The 18,393-nt window shown below is 46.9% G+C and overlaps 1 protein-coding gene across 4 annotated transcripts in view; it reads right to left on the bottom strand.

Moving 5' to 3' along the window:
• Positions 1-17,200, bottom strand: part of Nod1 (nucleotide binding oligomerization domain containing 1) — a 53,807-nt gene extending 36,607 nt beyond the window's left edge. Inside the window, exons 1-2 of one of the 4 annotated variants that reach the window (XM_052719415.1) lie at positions 16,418-17,198; positions 131-302 (exon numbers count right to left, since the gene is read on the bottom strand). The gene's annotated coding sequence lies outside the window, so the exon portion shown is untranslated. Of the gene's footprint in view, positions 1-130; positions 303-16,417 lie in introns of all 4 variants that reach the window. The other 3 variants (XM_052719414.1, XM_052719416.1, XM_052719417.1) reach the window with 3 other exon arrangements.
• Positions 17,201-18,393: the final 1,193 nt, after the last annotated feature.

An 18,393-nucleotide genomic window follows, 5' to 3' on the forward strand; every position in this document is an offset into this window, starting at 1 on the left:
AGTCCCTGTCTTGGTGTGTTGCAAGAAATTTTGAGTTGATGTGCTGGAAGGGCTACACAAGGCTGGCATGCAGCGGATCCCCACCAGGCTGACACAGAGCAGACCCCCAGTTATCACCTGCTCCGCTCACCTTTCTTATTATCCCCATCCTTCTGCCAACTTCAGGTGACAGTCACCGTGAGGAACACTCCACTGAGCACAATGAGGCCAAGCGGATCTCTACCCTCAGTGCTTATAACCTGGCAGTTCAGACAGACTCAGAATGAAGTATTACAGGTCCAGTGAGTGGGATTAAGAAATGCCTGGAGAATAAAGAACATGAAATGCTAACATTTGCCATGAAAATGAGTAAAAATGGAGGTTACTACATTAAATGAAATAAGCCAGACTCCGAGACAAATACTCTATTTTCTTTCTTTTTTTCTCTCCTTCCCTTTGTGTGTGTACATGTGTGTGTAAGTAAGTGTGTAAGACTCACATTTAAGTCATAAAACTAGGAAGAGGTCTGTGAAAGGGGGCGGGGGAAGAGACCGGAATAGAGTGGGGAACAGGTGAGGGAGTACATGGGGACGAAAACAGGGAAACTGACCGCCTGGGGAGAGGAAGGAAATCAGTAAGTAGAGAACAAGGAGGGGGAAAGCGACACAGCACGCTGTGAAAATGTGGTGTCACCCATTACTTTGTCTGCCACCTTAAAGGGGGGGGGCGGAGTCTGGCAAGTCTGACACTCTCCTGAAGGCATCCTTCAGTCTGTCACCCTGACCCCAAAGGTGCAGGGTCCATGTGAGCCTCTGCATCGAAAGGTTGCAGGGAGATGAGAGTAGGCAGAGGCCCTCTCTCTTAGGGGGTTTTGAACTTGAGATACCCAGAGGAACACGGAGCACTTGAGTAGCCCCCAAACGTTCCACACACACCCAAACCTGTCACCACTGTCTCAAGTGTTCATGACCAGAGGCCATCCACACAGCTCCCTGCGGCTGAGAAACACTCTGTCGGCAGGGGCTCTGTTCTGTACAAAGCCATCTGGTGCTTCTGTCCTGCAGAGGCTGCCCTGCCTGGAATGTGACCATCTCCTCAGAAGCACAGCTGGAATTCAGATCCCATCCCTGAGTTGGCAGTTGAGTCAAACAGAGAAACCTCAAGGAAATCATTTCCCATCAGCCCCGCCAGCCTTAGGATCCCACCCTTTCCTTACACACCCCATTGTTGGGAACCTTCATTCATTCTTTTTAAACTCTGTGTATTTCCAAATAAACAGCCCAGCTTTCTCCAAGTTGGTGTTGCAATACCAGCAGACAAGATTCCAAGCGGAATCTGAGTCTTTCCCAGAGAAACATTCTGTAACAACATAGCAGATGCTAATTAGAGTTACACCAAGTTGCTTTTAAGTGGTCAGGCCATCTTGCAAGTATTTCTGTATAGAGGTTGGGCATAAACCCTAGCATAAACAAAAGCAAGGCCAGAGTTAGAGTCTGGCCTCCCTATCCACCTCTTCCCCAGTCCTGTTTCTCTCTCCTCAGGCTCCTTTCCTGGAATGAGAGCTCATAAGTAGCCTGTGACTCAGGGACTGTGGCAGCAGCAGCAGAAGAACAATGCTTTTGTGGACACAGAAAGGCCCCGTTTGTAAAGCAATGACTTTACTGACCATGCAGCAGTTTATACAGCCTTGCCCTCCGTTTTTTTGAAGACAGACACAGGTCTGCTGTCCATTCAGCAGCGCTGCTATCCCTCCTAAGGCCTGGCTCACTCTCTCCAGCCCGTTGCCGTGGCTTAGGAACTGAGAATAGAGGTAGAGTTTCCTGGGCTTACAGTGGTAAGGGTGGGCACACGGCTATCACTGTTTCAATCCTTCTCTTCTGGAACGATGGCTAGCCTCCTGTGGAAGCCCACAAAGGTTTTCCAGTGAGATCTGAACTTGCCTTACACAGCAGGGTTTCATTCGGGGATGGCTTGACCATGTGCATGGTCACCAGGTGGCTGGGATGGTCTGCACTTGGCTGTGCTGGGGGAGGTCTTTTGCTCCACCCCTTGGCATTCCTTTAAAAGCCCTTTAGTAGAGACAGAAGGGGCTGCTGGGTTTTGACCCAGGCCCTCCCCAGGCTATCCTGTATTTCTAACTGTCTCTCTCCTCTATATTTCTATCTAAATATTTTTTGTTTCTCCCAGCTCAAGAGTACCCTGGGGGGAAAAGTGGGGACAGACCCCCCACAGCCTCCCTGCAAACAGGTGACTGCTCCCCCAGCCCTAGGGCTCACAAATCCTTTAAGTGAGTGGAACATGTATATATGTTACACGCACATTGGTATTTTGAGACAGGGTTTCTCTGTGTAGCCCTGGCTGTCCTGGAACTCACTCTGTAGACCAGACTGGCCTCAAACTCATAGAGATCCACCTGTCTTTGCCTCTGTCTCCCAAGTGCTGGGATTAAAGATATGACCCACTGCTGTCCAGCTTAAAAGATTTTTTAATTTATATCTTATGTGTATGTGTGAGTACCTTTATTTTATGTTTGTATGTGCATCATGTGTGTTCCTGAATCAGGAGGAGACCAGAAGAGGGCATCAGATCCTCTGGAAATGGAGGTTGAGTAACCCTGTGTGGGTGCTGGGAAGCAGCAAATGCTCTTAACCGCTGAGCCATCTCTCAAGTTCGAGTGGAACATCTTGCCAACTTGCAAAGGACCTTGGCCTGCAATCAAGAAATGAGCTACAACTGTTTGATCTGGGGAGCTTTCTTAATTAGCCATTAGTGTGGCAAACTTTTCCCAACCATTTGACAGATACAATAATTTTAGACAAAAATACTGGGCCCTTAAGGAAGCTGGGTTCAGACTGGTTGTCAAACAGGAAGCAGCATGGAGGGTGTCTAAGATATTATCTGCTCAGGAAGCTCACCCCTGCCCTCCCCTTCCCTCATAAGATGGCAGTTCCTACAGGAGGGAAGTCAAAATACAGAATACGCCACTGAGGAACTCATCCTTAGGAGCTTTCGCTTCACCTCAGCCGTCCCATTTCCTAGAAGAAGCTGCTAAGGAAACAGTGTGTCCACCTAAGGGAACAGTGTCCACCTAAGGGAACAGTGTCCACCTAAGGAAACAGTGTCCACCCAAGGAAACAGTGTCCACCTAAGGGAACAGCGTCCACCTAAGGGAACAGTGTCCACCCAAGGAAATAGTGTTTATCCAGGGAAACAGTGTTCATTAAAGTCTCAGACTCCATTGCCATGTGCACCCGAGAATAGTGAAAACTCTTTCTGGTTTGGGGAAATACCCCAGTAAATAGGATGGGTTCTAGGTTAAACAGATTTATTTTATATTCATTTGGACAGGGCCTAGCAACTGATAGCCTAGTTGGAACCTAAAAAGAGGGAAGGAACTCCCCACAGAAAATAACTTTCTTGGAAAAGCCAAGAAACTCTCAAGCAATTGTGATTATTTTTATTTTTTATTTTTTAATCCTTAGACCTCAAGCAGCACCACACAGAGGAAATGTTTACTGCGTCTACATGTCCTCGCTTTTGTTTCCTTCACGTGGCTGTGGGTGTGGATGTGTGTTGGAGGGGGTGTGGGGGTGTGTGGGGGCTGTTTGTGTGGATGAGCATGCTCCACAGGGATCAAACTCCTCCGTTATGTACCTTAGGTTCCTCTCCTTCCCTTTTCTGAGAGGGTCTCACTAGGCTGGGGCTCACTGATTGCTGACCAGGCTAGGTTGGCCGGCCAGTGACCTCAAGGGACCTCCTTGTCACTTCTCCGCAGTGTGGAGATTACCAGGGCACACCAGCATGCCTGGCTTTTTAATAACATGGTCTCTGGGCTTTGGAGTTGCACAGCAAACACGTTACAGAATGATCTATCTCCCCACACCCCCTGCCTTCCCATTCTTCTCCAGTATGTGGTAGAACACTGTCCATTACTGTCTCCATCAGGGCAGCTGCGATGACCTGTGAGCGAGCTTCAACTTGGGCTTATTTTAAGTGACCTTCAAGATTGAGCTTATTGACATCCCTCACAGAAGAAACAGAAGGGACGGTCCATTAGCCCCTCCCCAGCCACACACATCTCCCTCCTAGTGGTATGTAGTTCTGCCCAATCGTCATGTGGCTGCATGCTGTCCAGAGGCACTAGAGTATAGAGTGTGGAAGGTTAGCTGAACTCAGAGGAGACTCCATCTATTCAGCTATTGGGAAGCCACCATTCAGGCTAGGGTGAGACTCTTTGTGATGTGGCTGCATTGGGTCACCCATGCTTCTATAAGTAAGCTCTGTAAGTAAACCCAATGAGCTCATTGGTGCTCCAAGTTAGAGTCTGGTGGAGCTTTTACTTTGGTCTCTCACTGGTGCCCTACTTCTGTGTTGTTGTTGTTTTGTCCCCCACCCACCCCGCCCCCAATGCTGGCATTAAACCAAAAACCTTGTGCATGCTAGGTCAGCACTTCACCATTGAGACATACCCCCTAGCCCTTAAACCCTAACACAGAAATGCTGTAATTTGATTTCTCTGAAGCAGATGGATGACACCAAGGCACCTCTCTCATTCCTACCCATTATCTGCCCCCCCATCCAAATAATTACCAATGAAACATTTCAGATTCTTTCTCCCTTTTTATTAAAGGTACATCTGAGAGGAGCACATGCTTGAAATCCTAGCACTTGGGAGGCTGAGGCAGGAGTATCATGAGTGAAGTGCTAGAGCAGCCTGGGCTACGTAGTGAAACACACACACACACACACACACACACACACACACACACACACACACACACAAGTACAAGCAGCAAATAACATCTGCAGCAAGGTCAGAACTTGATAAACACAATATGAGCTTGCAAAAGCTCTGTGTTCATACAGTCTTGGGCACTAGAAATATGAGTGGAATTCATTTATTGAATTGAAACAAGTTAAAACCATCATTCCTTCCTAATTTAAATAAGTGCTGCCCATCTCAAACTTGAAATGATCTAGATGGAAAGTGCCATTCAGAATACATCGGGTTTAGACACCAGTGTGACCAAAACCTCAGGCATAACTTGTAACATACATCCATGAATGCTAAGGGTCACATCTACACTCCCCTTTATGAAACGGCTTCTGTCTTGTGCAAGAGTCGTTCTGGGGACTTTAATCCCACAGCCTCCTCTCTGAGGAGTTTTCCAGTGTTGAAGACTATTATGCTGTATTTGCATAGGAACTACCTGGATGGATTTTCAGGATTAAACCGTGGAAGAGTGGAGCAGCATGGCTCTCCATTCCTCCAGCGGTCAGGCAGTGACTGCATGGGCTAATTCATCCTAAGATCTGGCTAATGGATACCAATGTCTAGCCTGTTCTTATGCAGCACTCATACAGCAATGTAAGGCACACATGCTCAGCCACTCAAGTAGGTCCTGTCATCTCTGCTACATGATCCAAAATCCACATTTCTCTCTTTCTTATTTTTTTTATTTTTATTTTTTTTGGTCAAGCTCTTAATGAACTTAGCATGGAGGAACAGCTCAGTTTGGTACTGTTTCTGCCACACCAGGAAATGATTGACAGGACATCTATCTGGAGAGGTCTGGGCAGGTGGATGAAGCTACCATAGTTACTGAATCCTTCAAGCTCCATTGGCTCTCACTGACTTTAAGCATCTAAAAGCTTTTAATCCCTCAGCATTTCAGAGCAGAGAGAGAAATCATCCCCCATCCAGAGCTTCTCTCTCTTTTTCTTTCTCTCTTTCCATATAACTTGAGTCCCAGGCACACAGGCACTGCCATCCTGCCCACAAATAAAGGAATGCAGACACATCTGATACAAGCATTCCTTAGAATTCAGCGATGACGCACAGACATCGTTTCACAACTGCTCAGCTTCTGGGAAGTCCGGTGATGCCTCCACATCCACAGAGCCAAGCGTCTCCTTCCTCTGTCCCCAAAGCCCCCAAACAGAGTGCCCCAAAGCCAGCCACTCTGTGGGATCCTGGGCTTCTAGAGTAGAGAAGACCATCCCATACACCCACTCAAACATGGAAAGTGAGACGCTTAGCAAGGCAAAGACTTATGTAGATCAACTAAAACTGGAACCCAGGGCTCCTGGCTATGAGGCAAATGCTTTCTCTGTTTGCTTCTGGCTAGAGTAGCCCCCTTAAGCAATGACTCTTCCCATCTTTCAGTAGGGACTGAATGAGAGAAAGCCCAGACCCCACCTCAATCTGTCCTCCCCTAAGCCCATTTCCCCCACTGCAAATTCCCATGGTACTTTATCCCTACTACTTTCACAGAAGGTGGTACTTTCTTTTGGAAATTATTTATCCTCTTCCATGTGGTGATATTGTGTTCCCCAATATATTGTGCACCCTAATAAACTTATCTGGGGTCAGAGAACAGAACAGCCACTAGATAGACATAGAGGCCAGAAAATGGTGGCACTCACACCTTTAATCCTAGCCTTTTGGAGGCAGAGATCCATCTGGATCTCTGTGAGTTCAAAGCCACACTGGAAACAGCCAGGCATGGTGACTCACGCCTTTAATCCCAGGAAGTGAGGGCAGGAAGCAGAAAGGTATATAAGGCATGAAAACCAGGAACTAACATCTGGTTAAGCTTTTAGGCTTTTGAGCAGCAGTTTAGCTGAGATCCATTCGGATGAGACACAGAGGCTTCCAGTTTGAGGAAACAGGATCGGCTGAGAAGTTGGTGAGGTGAGGTTAGCTGTGGCCTGTTCTGTCTCTCTGATCTTTCAGCATTCACCCCAATACCTGGCTCCGGGTTTATTTTTATTAATAAGACCTTTTAAGATTTGTGCTACACTTCCAGGCCAAGAGACACTGGCAATAAGGGACATCAGTGCATGTGCATAGCCCACAGACTCACTTCCAAAACATCACCTCCTGAGTTTATCAGTAGATGAGGGCAGATTTGCATCCAGGCACTTCCTATTGCTTTAAGTCTTTCATATAGCTACCACCTTAAAAACAAAAACAAAAACAAAAACAACTAGAGAGCCAGGAACGGTGGCACAGACCTATAAACCCAATTTCGAGGCAGGAAGGTTGCCAGCCAACGCTACACAATGAGAAAAGGTAAGACAGAAGAAAGTGGAGAGGAAAAGACAAAGTTAGAGCACGTGTCTCAATTTTTGAGCATTATGAGTGTACTGGCTTAAAAGTGAATCACTTGCAGCTTAGTGACCATGCCCCGTATTAAGACTGATGCTCAACTGTTAACAGACACTCTTCCTGTTTGAATGTAGGCTTTGAAAAAGATCAGGACTGGAGATCATCACTGAGGGGCCACTGAATAAAACATCCGAGGGCTCAGTGGTTAAGTACACTGGCTGCTCTTCCAGAAGTCCTGAGTTCAATTCCCAGCAACCACATGGTGACTTACAACCATCTAGAGTGGGATATGATGCCCTCTTCTGGCATAAAGTTGTACATGCAGATAGACCACTCGTATATAAAATAAATAAAACTTTAAAAAATCCTAATAAGGAGAGCAAAGAGAGGAAATCAGACCCTTGGTTTACCCAGTCCTGGAATTTCTCAAAGGGAGTAAAGAAGTGTTACCCATGAAGGCCAGAAAGATGGCTTGTTGAGTAAAGGCTTGCTGCCAAACTGATGGTCTGAGTTTCATCTTCAGGTCTTGCATAGAAAGAGAGAATTGATTCCCACAAATTGTCCTCTGACCTCCAAAAATGCCCCTTCTCAAATAAATAAATACAATTAATATTAATTGGGGAGGGGGCTGCTATACACAGGGCAGATCTGCAACCCAGAAGATATCTGAAGGTGGTATTTAGTATCTACACAGAAAGTGTCTGAGGCATCTCAGATGAAAGGCATTTCTTAAGAATAGCATGTATTAGTCACCACAGAAGCTTGAGGTGAAACTTGGCTGTGAACAGATAAACACACTGCTGACTGCTGGCCAGAGGGCTCCATGAAGTCTGTCTCACCCCACCTGAACACATGTGCACAGCCAGCAGAATCTGGGACACAAATCTGTCATGGAGTTCAGATGGAGAAGACAGGAGAGCATGGACCCTGAGGGTCAGTGAGACGCTGAGATAACAGAACCACCCTCCCAAACTGTCCTCCTCAGAGCCTGCACAGCCTGGGCCAGGCCTTGAAGAGTGAGCTCCTATCACATGGAGACCTGTTTAACCAGCCACAATGCATGCAACAGAGAAGGACAGGGTGGTGCAGCCACCTAGCAGCAGGACAGCAGGCTGAGGTGGGACTTTCGGGGGCAGCGGAGTATTTCTCTGTGACCCGAGTGTGCCAAGTAAAGACTTCCTTTCTCCCTTTCTCTCTTTCTCTCTCTCTCTCTCTCTCTCTCTCTCTCTCTCTCTCTCTCTCTCTCTCTTTCTTTCTTTCTTTCTCTTTCTTTTTTCTTTCTTTCTCTCTCTCTCTTTCTCTTTCTCTTTCTTTCTTTCTTTCTTTCTCTCTCTCTCCTTCCTTCCTTTCTTTTTTCTTTTTTCATTTTTTTGTTTTTTTTTGAGACAGGGTTTCTCTGTGTAACAGTCCTGGCTGTCCTGGAACTTGCTCTGTAGAGCATGCTGTTCTCAAACTCACAGAGATCCGCCTGCCTCTGCCTCCCAAGTGCTGGGATTAAAGGTGTATGCCACCACCGCCCCGCTCCTTCCTTCCTTTCTTTCCTTCCTTCCTTTCTTTTTTCTTTTTCTTGCAAACCCTGGGTTCTGGGGATGTAGCTCAGGAATGGAGCCCATGCTTAGCCTCTAAGAGGTCCTGGTTTCAACCACAGCACTAAAAACAAAAAGGTAAAACATAACTAACCAGGTACCTCCCAACAATATGCAAATTCCATAGGAGATGAATTTGGGTTTTCAAAGATAATGAGGGTGGGGAAAGCACCTCTTTCAGCCAGAGGTGGCACAATAGATGTGTGAGACGCTGCCCCATAACCACAGAATAGCTAGTAGTTTGTGCCTGCAATCTCTAATCCCACCTAGTCCCAACCTCAGTCCACTTTGGGGAGTCTTTTGTCCCTGCTTCCAGAGCTGGAATGGACTAGAATCTCTCATACACCATCCACTGGAGCTCCTGATGAAGGATGCTCAATGCCTAGAGGAGCCCCTCTGTCTCAGGAAACTTCAGAGCAGGGACTGCAGGCTGGGCACACCTGATTCTGAACCCACTTCCACTGCATTCTGGCTCAGGATCCTTCATCCAGAAGTTGAAAACACTGCCTACATTCAGAACTGTTTGACACTCGAACACAGGCTTGCTCCCTCAGCCCCTTTCAGAACTGTTTCACACTCTAGCCTAGGCTTGCTCCCCCACCCCACCCCTTCCTGTTTTTCTTTAGTACTGAGGATGGAGTAGCGTAAGCTTACTAAATTCAATATTGCAATAGTTGATATAGTGTAACCATTTGCCTCTCAAAGTATTTGTGTTGGAAACTGATTTTCAAGGTCATGGTGTGGAGGTGGGACCTTTGAAGGAGACTGAGTTATGATGATCCCATCCTCATGATGGACCACAACTAAATGTCCCCAAGAAGCCAATATATTAAAGTTTTAGTTACCAACCTATGTGTTACTGGGAAATGGTGGGACCTTTAGTAGGTGGAAGGGTGTTACACCATGGTATCAAATCATTGAAAGGAATAGTAGGACTTCAGTCACTTCTCTATTTTACTCCATCCACCATGACTCCACCACCTTGTCATAGTATTCAGCCTCATCATAGGTACAAAGACAACAGGGCCAAGAAATCATGGCTACAACACCTCTGAATCCATGAGTCAAAATGAAACTCTTTTCCTTTTAAGTCGATCATCTCTGGCATTTCGTCACAGTAATGGAAAACTGACTACAATAATGGGGTTCTCAAGGGAGTGGATTAGATACTATGAGTGGGTCTGCTATAGAAGCAAGTTTTTGCCCTCTCATGTGAGGCCCTCTGCTCTCTTTCTGCACACACTTCCCGGGATCTCTTACTTATAGATTGATAAGTGAGGTGGTTTGAAAGAAAATGGCCCCCAAAGGGAGTGGCACTATTGGGCGGTGTGGCTTTGTTGGAGTAGGTATGATCTTGTTGGAGGAAGTGTGTCACTGTGGGGGCAGGCTTTGCGGTCTTATATATGCTCAAGCCATGCCGTGAGTCAGTCTACTTCCTGTTGCCTGCATATCAAGATGCAAAACTCTCAGCTCCTTCTCCATCATCATGTCTGCCTGCATGACACCATGTGTACCCTGATGATAATGGACTGAACCTCTGAAAATATAAGCCACTCCATTTCAATGGTTTTCCTTTATAAGAGTTGCCGTGGTCATGGTGTCTCTTCACAGCAATAGAAACCCTAACTAAGACAATAAGGTAAAGATGGAGGAGGATTTTCAGCAGCTCTCTACTTCATGTTAGAATAAAATCCCATCCTTACTCAGCCCAGAAGTCGCTGCTCAGCCTGAGCTTGGCTCATTCTCTAGCTCCTCTCATTCCCTTCTCCCTCTCTCCACAAGAGAGTCACTCACTCACTATTCACATACCCAGTTCCTTCCCACCTCTGGGTTTCAGACATGCTGTTCCCTAACTCTCAAATCTCACTCCTCCTGTGTACATCCCCAACTCCTTGCAGAAAGGCTCCCTAGAAAGGAACCTCAGACCTCTAATCCTAGGAATGCTCTGATCTATCTCAGAAACAGCCCTTGCTTCCCCTTACAGCACTCAGTACATTTTATAATTATGTACCTTCTTGTATGTTTACACCCCGCCCCACAAAGGACTGAATGCCCATGTTTCCAATCATGAGTCAAAGTGCTAACCCCCAGCATGATAGCCTTGGAGAGGACCCTGGGTATTGGTTAGGTTTAAATGATATCCTGGGGATGAAGGCTCCATGGTGAGCCTAGGGGACTTATAAGAAGGGACAGAAGAATGCTATCTTGTTTACTCCATCTGTCCCACAAGGACACAGGTGACCATCTGTAAACCAGGTAGGGAACCAACTACCCCTGACCCTGCTAGAGGCCCAATCTCATAGTGCTGTGGGATGTTCTGTATGGCAAATGTGTTGCTCTGATTGGTCAATAAATAAATCACTGATTGGTCAGTGGCCAGGCAGGAAGTATAGGCGGGACAAGGAGGAGAATAAAGCTGGGAAGTGGAAGGCTGAGTCAGAGAGACACTGCCAGCCGCCATGAGGACAAACAGCATGTGAAGGTGCCGGTAAGCCACGAGCCACATGGCAAGGTATAGATTTATAGAAATGGATTAATTTAAGATATAAGAACAGTTAGCAAGAAGCCTGCCACGGCCATACAGTTTGTAAGCAATATAAGTCTCTGTGTTTACTTGGTCGGGTCTGAGCGGCTGTGGGGACTGGTGGGTGAGAGAGATTTGTCCTGACTGTGGGCCAGGCAGGAAAACTCTAGCTACATCATAGTCCTTGCCTCTGGGGCTAAAAGAAATAAAAAGCTGTTGTTTAGAACACAGACTCTAAGAAAGCTTCTTATAAGGATGTCCACCACTAGCTTGGATACTCCATTAGCCCACGCACTCTACAGAGTCTGGACTGGCCCCAAAGTGTTGGGATTCCAAGCAAGCACTGCCAAACCCAGCTAAAAACATACTTGAACCTTATGTTTTCAATAGTGCTGGGGCTTGAACCTAGGACCTTGGGAACTCTGGACACACCCTCTATCATTGCATTACACCCACAGTCCCCAAGTATTAATACACCCCTGCTCCCTGTGAGACCTTCTGATAATAGGTGTTGAATTAACGTGTTGAAGAACTGAAACTCCAAAGAGCAAGGAAGAACCAGGAGTGACAGTTTTATGCTAGTCTTCCTCCCCGGCTAAGGGGCCAGCAAAGTACTTCACATCCCTGGAAATGGCCACTTCATTATTGGACGTGCTAAAGCACCTACCACTTACTCTTGACGTTCACTCTTCCGTCCCCCACCCTACCTCCACACAAACCTCTGGGAAGGTTGCCAGATATCAAGAAGAGAAACAAGCCATTGGGGTGCGAAGGATAAGGAAGATGAATACAAATTTAAAAGCTGGAGTGTACTTAGAACTATTTAAACTCTGTCACTTTTACCTGAGTCCCATCCTGGTAGGGTTTCTGTGCTCCTCACCCACACACCCACACACCCACACACCTGCCTGCCATAAAGGCATACTTTGCTGCATTCAGTGGGAGACTATCACAAAATAAACATTATAATACACTCTAATAAAGTTAAGTCTATACCAGTAACAAGGCTTTTGGGTTTTCTATGTGTGTGTGCTTTCTTTCAGTTACAGTCCAAGCAGTGGTCGGGGTTTAAGTCATCTGAGGGGCACAAGAGGAAGCTCCTATTTCCACTCCTTAAACTGGCAGAAACACCGCTCTGCAGGAAACATGCACACACCTGCCCTTAATTACAGGTAGGAACCTGGAGAGGTGGGTGGGGCCAGGAGGGAGGGCGGGGTCCCACTGAACATCCAGGCAGAAAGTAAGAGCCTAGGCTTGCTGGGCTGGCTTCAACTCCTGAGTGGAACACTGTTGACTTGGAGTTAGTTCTTTACCCTCATGGGACTTCAGCTACCCCACCTGGAAGATGGGAGATACAACTAAGGGCTTGGAGGTTGTTGGGAAGACAACGTGGGGGGAAAACAAAGCAAAAAAAAACAAAACAAAACAAAAAAACACATCGTGCATCCTTTAGCCCAATGTGTCACACAGCAAGTCTGTGGACCTGTTCCTCCTTATCTGAAATCTGTTGTATCATCACTTTATTTCACCAAACCTAGTGTCAACCCAGTTCATCCAGATGAGCATTGACCCCGATTTTACAGACGCCAGAGCCTGGTCCAAGGTCACACACACGAGGAGATGGTAAAACCAGCCCTGGAACCACAGTTGCCATCATTATTACCATCACCACAGTAATCACCACTTACTGCAAGCAAGCTGAGGTGGAGGGTGCTTCGCAGATTAGCTCATCATTAGCTCAAAACACCCTGTTTGGAAAGGAAGTCCTATTTTACAAATGAAGACACCACCTTTAGTTAAGGATAAAGCAATGGTGAGTTTCTTCCACATCCATCTGCTATCTGCTTTACAGAGGTCAAGATCCTGCACTTGAAGCCTCAGGAAGCAAGCCTGGTTGCATGTTTTTTAAATCTTTTTAAATTGTAGCAGGCACGGTAATGCCTGCTTTCAATCCCAGCACTCTAGAGGCAAAGGAAAGAGGAGGATTCATGAGTTTGAGGCTAACCTGGTCTACATAGTGAGTTTCAGGACAGCCAAGGCTACTAAGTGAGACCCTGCCACAAAATAATAATAACAATAAAATAAAATTTAAAACTCCACTGTTAAATAGAGCCAGGGATGCCCTCTCAAGGGAGGGTCTGTTGTCCTGTAGTATACAGAGACTGCCTGTCCCCAAGGGAAAGCCTAGCCTCCTACCTGCTTCCTTCCAGAAAGTTTGCTCTGTGGGTCATAGGGGAAAAAATGGCATTTTGTTAACATGAAGCACAGAAGTTCTTGGCCATTGCATTTTTAATCTTCTGGGAATTAGAAATAACACACCTATTCCCCAAGGAAAATTTAACCTTCTTAAAGCTCTCCGAAGAAGTTTCTTCATTAATATGTCTTACATAGTGGCACATAGCTGTGAAAGCATCCACAGAGTCGTTAACTACTACCCTAACCCCCACCCCCCCACCCCACCCCCCACCCCCATCTTCCAACCCTAACCTATGTGGTGGGGACCATACAACAGAAGAGCACGGGACATCTCCATTCTAAACAAATATAGCAGGATGCAGGCCTGTAACTCTAGCTACTCAGGAGGTTAACGTGGTGGGGCCCAAGTCTCGCTGGGCTACAGACAGAGTTTAAGGACAGCCTGGGTAGTTGAGTGAGACCCTGACTCAAGATTTTAAAAGTAAGAAGAGGGTGGAGTTACAGTGCAAAGGCAGAGCTCTTGCCTAGAATTTTCAAAGTGTTAGGTTCAGTCCCCAACACAGCAGTAGTAATGATCATGACAGTACTAAGACCTAGTGCTAATCGGGTGCTCACTGGGCATTTCCTGGGTCTTTGTCTTCAACCATTTATTACCCCTTTAAAAGATAGCTTTCTGGCTGGGTGGTGATGGCGCATGCCTTTAATCCCAGCACTCAGGAGGTAGAGGCAGAATCTCTGTGGGTTCAAGGCCAGCCTGGTCTACAGAGAGAGATTCAGGACAGTCAAGGTTACACAGAGAAACTCTGTCTCAAAAAAACAAATATATATACATTTTTTTCTGTAATTCAGAGGAAAATGACTTGTCAGCAAAAACAAATCCTAAAGTGAGTTTACGGAGTACCCTGTTGGTTTTAAGGAAGCATGGCACTTCATTGCCTTGCTGGCTATAAAGAAGTGCATCTCTTACTAGGGACTCTGTTCCATCAGAGCCCAGGATAGGGCCCCATCAGATGACAGCCTGCTCTCCATGGGTTGGCAGGAGAGTAAATGGGGAGGGTGGAGCCTCCTGCTGTGACTGACAGGACTCTCTGCCCACAGTTTGGTGCCTGCCAAATTCAGATGAAATTCAAGTTTAAGTAAGCATCCAAGCCAGGAAGTCTTGTGTTAGCCAGAATTCCAGCACTGGCTGAAATCCATCAGTTAATTGAAATGACAGCAACTACTCCTTCTCACTAGAGTAAAGTTTAGATGAAACACCTGCCCTCCCTGATCCTCCACTGATACACTCACAACCTGTAAACATCTAAGGATGGGCTGCTACATGGGCATGCAAGTACATATTAGCTCTCCTAACTTTATCTTGCCCAAAACCCTCCAAAGGAAAAACATAGAAGAAACTGTCTTTTAAAAATTCAAATCCTGGAAATCAAATGCCTTCCATTTTCAGCAGTGAACCTTTCCTTTGAATAAAAGACACAGCCTTGGTATTTTGTTGTTGAAGCAAATATCAGTGACCACACGCACACTTACAGACACTTGTCCTCCATGGCTTCACAGTTTACATTTTGAATGTCTTATCTAAATAGTGCTCCTATTATTATTCTGGCAGTGACAGACCCAACAGAGTGGGTGGCTGGGTGGCAGTTTCAGATGGGAAGCATGCATCAGTAAGGGCAGGATATGGAATTCTCTTGTACAGATTCCTGACTATCCTTGGTCCTTGATGAAAGAGTCCCTGGCCAACAGTCAAGAGCAAACCAAGAGCTTTGGGTGCAATATCTCCGGCTGTTGCCACAAGAGAGCCATGTGTGCCGCATCAATGCTGAGTCCTGCTGACAGCCCCGCTTTCTGGAACTGTTTGAAAATATATTTGATGCAGAGGAGCAGCAGAGTGAGGCTTTAAGGAAGACAGTTTCTGGACAAGCACACTCCATCATAGTGGCTACAGTAAAACAGATCATTGTGGCACATAAATCACCACCACTCTAACTTCCAGTAACGGATATGGACACCATAATGTCACCTTATCCAGCTGTTAGCTTCACCCTGTCCAGATTGATCACTAAGAAAAGAGAGACTCACAGGGCTCACTTTTAACTTGTTGCAGATCACATCACTCTATGTGACACAATATGAGATCGGAACCAGGTTTACTGGGTCTCCATTCCAGAAAAACAAAACCTACTCTTGCAGCCTTTGAAAGGGCCCTTTTTTACTTCTAGGTCCTGGGTTTTTTAAATCTCTGCCTCTCCCCTGACCAGCATATATGAGGATGCCTGTCCATTTCCCAGCGGCTCCGGGATTACAATCACTGGCATCTACTCCCAGGTATGAACAGGGGGACTCTCCTCCCCAACAGACTTCCTGGAAGTTACCCTGAACACTCCAGGTATTCTTAAAATCTAAAGCAGGAAGCTTGCTTTTAAGGAAGCAATCAGACTCTATCCTGCAGGCATACCTTTGGCTTCACCCTTAAAGGCGACCCTGCCAAGCAAGCATTATCTTGCTTCCTTCTTTTGTATCCCATGAAACTCAAGGGAAGTCCTCCCTCGACCTCAGGACCGTAGGAGGTCCCTGGAAGCAGCCAGCCTGTTTGCAGGCTGGACTCAGGAAGGTCCCAAACGACAGGCACTTTCTTTTGGCGGCTACCCTTTGGTCTAGTTTCTGGCTCCCAACCCTACGTGCACGTTAGAATCATCCAGGCAGCTCCGAAGCAATAGCTTAGAGATTCCAACAGAATTGGCCTGTGGAATGGTCTGGTCATTTGGATCTGCGAGGTCCACACTTGATGATTCTAAGTTGCAGGCTGGCGGGCTGAGAATGCGGGCTTTAGATCACAGTGGGATTTTCGATGCCGCTGGCTCTGAAGTGCACGACTCGGAACTCAGACTGCATCTGAAACTGGGGGTGGGGGGTGGGGGGGTGCTTTTCCTCCCGGTTTCAGCCACAGCATTTCGACAGCAGCCTTACCTTTCCCCAGCTGATCCAGAGAGCCTGCCCGCACCAACCCCCACGACTTACCAAATTGACAGAACTTTGGCTCTGGTGTCCCGGGAGCTCGGTGGCCCGCTGTGAGGGGATCCGGGGACTAGGGTCGCGGATCTGGGGGGACAGCAGCAGCTGGAGGGCAGGGTAGGCACTGCGGCTCGCGATCCGGGAACGGGAACTGGCGAGCACTAAGGCCACTCTGCCTCGCCGCGCCCGGGCTCTCGGGTGGGCTCCCGGGAGAGAACGGGGCGGAGCGGGAGGACCAGGAGGGGACGGGCCGGAGCGCTGCTCCCTGTCACTCCTCCCCGGCCAGAGCAGCCGCACACTGCGCTGGGAGAGCCGCCCCTGCCGAGCGGTAGTGGGCAGGCCCCGGAGTTCGCCCAGGGGTGACACACTGGGAACTCGTCGTGCCAGCTCTGCCGCGGCCGCCGAGAGCCAAGGCCCGCCCCCTAAAAGTGCCACCCAGTGCCCGTAACCACAACCAATGCCCGGACCCAGGCGGGAAGGCTTGTTAAATGGAGTCTGTGCCTCGCAAGAAGCTGCCCACTAAGCAAACTTCAGTTGGATCTTCTTTTAGAGACCGAAGCTTTCTCCCCGTCTGTCAAGTCTTCTCTTGACCGTGAGCATTTTAGAGCCTTTTCATTTACCGTAACCACGTGAAGGAATTGTTAACATGATAATACATTTTCTGCATAAACATTTTCAGACGTTATTAACAATTAATCAAAAGTGCTTTCAGATATGTGGCCACATACAGTCATGGATATGAAAACACGCATGAAGCCTGCCCTTTGAGAAAAAGCAAAACCGAAACTTTGCGAGCTCGGTGGGCCGCTACGGGGGTGGAGGGGTGGGGTGGGGGGACTGAAGGCCGCGGTTCTCCTAGCTCCTGCCACGGTGCGCTGCGGTGCTCCACGCGGAAGGGACAACTAACTTTTCTTCTGAGAGTCTGATCTGTTTTCAAGGGCTGGAAACCGACTCAGGGCCAAACGCACGTTGCACCTCCCGCCCATTGTTCATATTCGGTCTTTTCTGCTCTTTGCTTACTCTGTCGTTTACATTTTTTTTTTTTTTTGAGACAGCTGTGCCTTGCTTGTTATTTTGTACTTTTTATTTGGGGAAAATTGTATATTAATAAAGAATTTGAAGAAATAATACACAGATCCATGCACCCTTAACCCAGTTTCCCCCTAACCCTGTGGAGCTATGGTACCGAAAGCTACGGCAAGCAGAAAATAGACATTAATACAGTCAAGACACAGAACAGTCCACCAGAAGCATCCCTTTACATCATCCCACGCTCTGTTCAGCCTCTGGCAACTGAAAACCTGTTTCCATTTCTATAATTTTTCAGGACTTAAATACATGGAATCGAGCATCAGGTTGCACTTTGGAATAACATTTTAACTTTTGGATTACATTTCTTTGTGTGTGTTTACGAGTGTGAGTACATACGTACCATGGTGCACGTGGAGATCACAGGAGGTCACAGAACAACTTTCAGGAGTTGGTTTTCTCTTTCCACCATGTAGACTTGGGGCGTGGATTGAACTCGAACTTGGTAGCCTGCACCTTTACCCACTGAGCCATTTCAGCCCTGGATAGTATTTCACTCCTGTTTTGTTTTCATTTAGTATAATCCTGAAAGGATTCACATAGACTGTTGCTTGTATCAATAGTTACTTCCCTTTTATTATTATTGTTGAGCAGTATTTCAAGACATGAGTCCTGGTAGATTAAAAACAAAACAAAACAAAACACTGCTCACCTGTTCACAGACACCTGGGCAATTTTCAGCCTATGATTACAATGAGGAAACTACTCTGCTCATTTTTATACAAGCTTGTGTGTAAGCTGAAGTCTTCATCTGCAGGTCAGTACCTCAAAAACCTGCTGGGCTATCTTCTGCAATAGCTAAAGCATTTAACGTTTCCACCATCAACCTGCCAAGTGACTGTGGTGATATCTTGTGTACCCCAATAAACTTGCCTGAGGATCAGAGGACAGAG

This window comes from Peromyscus californicus, unplaced genomic scaffold, assembly GCF_007827085.1.
Source record: "Peromyscus californicus insignis strain IS unplaced genomic scaffold, ASM782708v3 Scaffold_6__1_contigs__length_162567912, whole genome shotgun sequence".
Taxonomy (NCBI): Eukaryota; Metazoa; Chordata; class Mammalia; order Rodentia; family Cricetidae; genus Peromyscus; species Peromyscus californicus.